This window comes from Triticum aestivum, chromosome 3A (assembly GCF_018294505.1).
Source record: "Triticum aestivum cultivar Chinese Spring chromosome 3A, IWGSC CS RefSeq v2.1, whole genome shotgun sequence".
Lineage (NCBI taxonomy): Eukaryota > Viridiplantae > Streptophyta > Magnoliopsida > Poales > Poaceae > Triticum > Triticum aestivum.
In genome coordinates this window covers 488,773,748-488,779,747 of record NC_057800.1, presented here as the reverse complement: position 1 = coordinate 488,779,747, position 6,000 = coordinate 488,773,748, and positions in this window count along the sequence as shown.

Here is a 6,000-nt window from a genome sequence, read left to right as displayed (position 1 = left end):
GGGCGGCTGGGCCGCAGGGGCTCTCCCGGGGCCGAGCGGGCCGGCGCGGGAGCGGGTGGCGGCGCGCCACATGTCGGGCGAGGAGTGGCTGGCGGCGGCGGCAGGATTTGTCCGGCGCGGCGCGGTGGATTTTTTTAGGGTTTGGATGGGGGAGGATCCGGATTTTTCGAGAGGGGTCTATTTATAGCCATAGAGGGAGCTAGGAGAGTCCAAATGAGGTGCGGTTTTCGGCCACGCGATCGTGATCGAACGCTCTATATGATGGAGCAGACTTAGGTGGGTTTTGGGACAAATTGAAAGGGTGTTGGGCTGCAACACACACGAGGCCTTTTCGGTCCCTCGGTTAACCGTTGGAGTATCAAACGAAGTCCAAATGGTACGAAACTTGACAGGCGGTCTATCAGTAGTAAACCAAGGCCGCTTGGCAAGTCTCGGTCGAATCCGGAAATGTTTAATCCCCACACACGAAAGAAAGCTAGAAATGGCCACCGGAGGAGAACGAAGCACCGGAATGCAAAACGGACAACGGGGAAAATGCTTGAATGCATGAGACGAACACGTATGCAAATGCAATGCACATGATGACATGATATGAGATGCATGACAACGATCACAACACACGGAGACAAAGACCCGAACCTGAGAAAATAAATTAACTTAACGCCGAAAACGGCAAGAGTTGGAGTACAAATTGGGAAAGTTACACCCGGGGTGTTACACAGCTTCACCGAGGTCTTTCATTGAAAAACTCTTATTCAAGTATTCTTTTATGCGATCCAGAAATTCTATATCCTTTCCAATCAATAATATGTCATCCACATATAATATTAGAAATGCTACAGAGCTCCCACTCACTTTCTTGTAAATACAGGCTTCTCCAAAAGTCTGTATAAAACCATATGCTTTGATCACATTGTCAAAACGTTTATTCCAACTCCGAGATGCTTGCACCGGTCCATAGATGGATCGCTGGAGCTTGCACACTTTGTTGGTACCCTTTGGATCGATAAAACCTGCAGGTTGCATCATATACAACTCTTCTTCCAGAAATCCATTCAGGAATGCAGTCTTTACATCCATTTGCCAAATTTCATAATCATAAAATGCGGCAATTGCTAAGATGATTTGGACGGACTTAAGCATCGCTATGGGTGAGAAGGTCTTATCATAGTCAACTCCTTGAACTTGTCGAAAACCTTTTGCAACAAGTCGAGCTTTGTAGACAGTAACATTACCATCAACGTCAGTCTTCTTCTTGAAGATCCATTTATTCTCGATGGCTTGCCGATCATCGGGCAAGTCAACCAAATTCCACACTTTGTTCTCATACATTGATCCCATCTCAGATTTCATGGCTTCAAGCCAATTTACGGAATCTGGGCTCATCATCGCTTCCTCATAGTTCGTAGGTTCATCATGGTCTAGTAACATGACCTCTAGAACAGGATAAACGTACTACTCTGGTGCGGATCTTACTCTGGTTGACCTATGAGGTTCAGTAGTAACTTGATATGAAGTCACATGATCATCATCATTAGCTTCCTCACTAATTGGTGTAGGAGTCACAGGAACAGATTTCTGTGATGAACTACTTTCCAATAAGGGAGCATGTACAGTTACCTCATCAAGTTCTACTTTCCTCCCGCTCACTTCTTTCGAGAGAAACTCCTTCTCTAGAAATGATCCATTCTTAGCAACGAATATTTTGTCTTCGGATCTGTGATAGAAGGTGTACCCAACAGTCTCCTTTGGGTATCCTATGAAGGCACATTTCTCCGATTTGGGTTCGAGCTTATCACGTTGAAGCTTTTTCACATAAGCATCGCAGCCCCAAACTTTAAGAAACGACAACTTTGGTTTCTTGCCAAACCACAATTCATAAGGCGTTGTCTCAACGGATTTAGATGGTGCCCTATTTAACGTGAATGCAGTCGTCTCTAAAGCATAACCCAAAACGATAGCAGTAAATCAGTAAGAGACATCATAGATCGCACCATATCTAGTAAAGTACGATTACAACGTTCGGACACACCATTACACTGTGGTGTTCTGGGTGGCGTGAGTTTCGAAACTATTCCGCATTGTTTCAAATTAAGACCAAACTCGTAACTCAAATATTCTCTCCACGATCAGATCGTAGAAACTGTTGGGGATCGTAGCAGAAACTTAAAATTTTCTACGCATCACCAAGATCAATCTATGGAGTAATCTAGCAACAAGGGGAAGGAGAGTGCATCTACATACCCTTGTAGATCGCTAAGCGGAAGCATTGCAAGAACGCAGATGAAGGAGTCGTACTCGTAGTGATTCAGATCGCGGTTGATTCCGATCTAAGCGCCGAACCACGGCGCCTCCGCGTTGAACACACGTGCAGCCCGGTGACGTCTCCTATGCCTTGATCCAGCAAGGGGAGAAGGAGAGGTTGGGGAAGACTCCGTCCAGCAGCAGCACGACGGCGTGGTGGTGGTGGAGGAGCGCAAAACTCCAGCACGGCTTCGCCAAGCACTACGAGAGACGAGGAGGGAGAGGGGTAGGGCTGCGCCAACAGGGGAAGAACCTCGTGTGTTGTAGCCCCCAATACCTCAAGTATATATAGGGGAAGGGGAGGGGCTGCGCCCCCATCTAGGGTTCCCTCCCTAGGGGTGGCGGCAGCCCCAAAACCCATCTAGGGTTGCGGCCAAGGGGGAAGATAGAGGAGGCGCACCTAGGGTGGGCCTTAAGGCCCATCTGCCCTAGGGTTTGCCCCCCTCCCCTCTAGGAGGCACCTTGGGCCTTGGTGGGAGGCGCCGCAGCCCACCTAGGGGCTGGTACCTTCCCACTATTGGCCCATGTAGGCCTCCGGGGCTGGTGGCCCCACCTGGTGGACCCCCGGACCCCTCCGGTGGTCCCGGTACACTACCGGTGATGCCCGGAACACTTCCGGTGACCAAAACCATACTTCCTATATATCAATCTTTACCTCCGGACCATTCCGGAACTCCTCGTGACGTCCGGGATCTCATCCGGGACTCCGAACAACATTCGGTAACCGCGTACATACTTTCCCTATAACCCTAGTGTCATCGAACCTTAAGTATGTAGACCCTACGGGTTCGGGAGTCATGCAGACATGGCCGAGACAACTCTCCGGTCAATAACCAACAGCGGGATCTGGATACCCATGTTGGCTCCCACATGCTCCACGATGATCTCATCGGATGAACCACGATGTCAAGGATTCAATCAATCCCGTATACAATTCCCTTTGTCTATCGGTACGATACTTGCCCGAGATTCGATTGTCGGTATCCCGATACCTTGTTCAATCTCGTTACCGGAAAGTCTCTTTACTCATTCCGTAACACATCATCCCGTGATCAACTCCTTGGTCACATTGTGCACATTATGATGATGTCCTACCGAGTGGGCCCAGAGATACCTCTCCGTTACACGGAGTGACAAATCCCAGTCTCGATTCGTGCCAACCCAACAAACACTTTCGGAGATACCTGTAGTGAACCTTTATAGACACCCAGTTACATTGTGACGTTTGGTACACCCAAAGCACTCCTATGGTATCCGGGAGTTGCACAATCTCATGGTCTAAGGAAATGATACTTGACATTAGAAAAGCTTTAGCATACGAACTACACAATCTTTGTGCTAGGCTTAGGATTGGGTCTCGTCCATCACATCATTCTCCTAATGATGTGATCCCGTTATCAACGACATCCAATGTCCATGGTCAGGAAACCGTAACCATCTACTGATCAACGAGCTAGTCAACTAGAGGCTTACTAGGGACATGGTGTTGTCTATGTATCCACACATGTATGTGAGTTTCCTATCAATACAATTCTAGCATGGATAATAAACGATTATCATGAACAAGGAAATATAATAATAACCAATTTATTATTGCCTCTAGGGCATATTTCCAATAGTCTCCCACTTGCACTAGAGTCAATAATCTAGGTCACATCGCCATGTGATTAACACTCACAGGTCACATCGCCATGTGACCAACATCCAAAGAGTTTACTAGAGTAACTAATCTAGTTCACATCACTATGTGATTAATCCTCAATGAGTTCTGGGTTTGATCATGTTATGCTTGTGAGAGAGGTTGTAGTCAACGGGTCTTGCCATATTCAGATCCCTATGTATTTCGCAAAACTTTATATCGGAGATGCTGCTACCACATTCCACTTGGAGATATTCCAAATTATTGCTCCATTATACGTATCCGGTATCTCTACTCAGAGCTATCCGGATAGGTGTTAAGCTTGCATCGACATAACTCTTTACGTCGAACTCTTTATCACCTCCATAACCGAGAAACATTTCCTTATTCCTCTAAGGATAATTTTGACCGCTATCTGGTGATCTACTCCTAGATCACCTTTGTACCCTCTTGCCAGACATGTGGCAAGGCACACATCAGGTGCGGTACTTCAGCATGGCATACCGTATAGAGCCTATGACAAAAGCATATGGGACGACCTTCGTCCTTCCTCTTTCTTCTGCCGTGGTCAAGCTTTGAGTCTTACTCAACTTCACACCTTACAACTCAGGTAAGAACCCCTTCTTTGACTGATCTATTTTGAACTCCTTCAAAAACATGTCAAGGTGTGCGTTCTTTGAAAGCACCATCAGGCGTCTTGATCTATCTCTATAGATCTTGATGCCCAATATGTAAGCAACTTTATTCAGGTCTTCCTTTGAAAAACACTCTTCAAACAACCGTTTATGCTTTCCAGAAATTCTACATTATTTCGGATCAACAATATGTCATCCACATATACTTATCAGAAATGTTGTAGTGCTCCCACTCACTTTCTTGTAAATACAAGTTTCTAACACACATTGTATAAACCTAAAAGCTTTGATCACTCCATCAAAACATATATTCCGATTCCGAGATGCTTGCTCTAGTCCATAGAAGGATTGCTGGAGCCAGCATACCTTTTAGCATCCTTAGGATCGACAAAACCTTTTATTGTATCACATACAACTTTTCTTACGAAAACTTGGTAAGAAAACTTGTTTTGACATCCATCTGTAAGATTTCATAATCGAAAAATATAGCTAATGCTAACATGATTCCGACGGACTTAAGCATCGCTACGGGTGAGAAATTCTCATCGTAGTCAACTCCTTGAACATGTGAAAGACTCTTTCCCACAAGTCGAGCTTCATAGACGGTAACATTACCGCCCACGTCCGTCTTCTTCTTAAAGATCCATTTATCTCAATGGATTGCCGATCATCGGCAAGTCCACCAAAGTCCATACTTTGTTCTGATATATGGATCCTATCTCGGATTTCATGGCTTCTAACCATTTGTCGGAATACGGGCCCACCATCGCTTCTCCATAGCTCGTAGGTTCATTGTTGTCTAACAACATGATATCTAAGACAGGATTACCGTACCACTCAGGAGTAGTACATATCCTTGTCGACCTACGAGGTTCGATAGCAACTTGATCCGAAGCTTCATGATCACTATCGGTAACTTCTTCTTCAACAGATGTAGGCGCCATAGAAAACATCTTTCTATGTTGCATCACTCTCTGGTTGAAGTAAAGGTTCGACGACCTCATCAAGTTCTATCTTCCTCCCACTCAATTCTTTCGAGAGAAACTCCTTATTGAGAAAGGACCCATTCTTAGTGACAAACAATTTGCCCTCGGATCTGAGATAGAAGGTATACCCAACTGTAACCTTTGGGTATCCTATGAAGATGTGTTTGTCCGCTTTGGGTTCGAGCTTCTCCGGATGAAGCCTTAAGCATCGCAGCCCAAACATTAAGAAACGACAACTTTGCTTTCTTGCCAAACCAATGTTCATACGGCGTCGTCTCAACAGACTTATATGGTTTCCTATCTAAAGTGAATGCAGCTGTCTCTAACGCACAACCTCAAAATGAAAACGGTAGATCGGTAAGAGACATCATAGATCGCACCATATCTTATAAGGTTCGATTACGACGTCTGGACACACCATTACAACTGTGGTGTT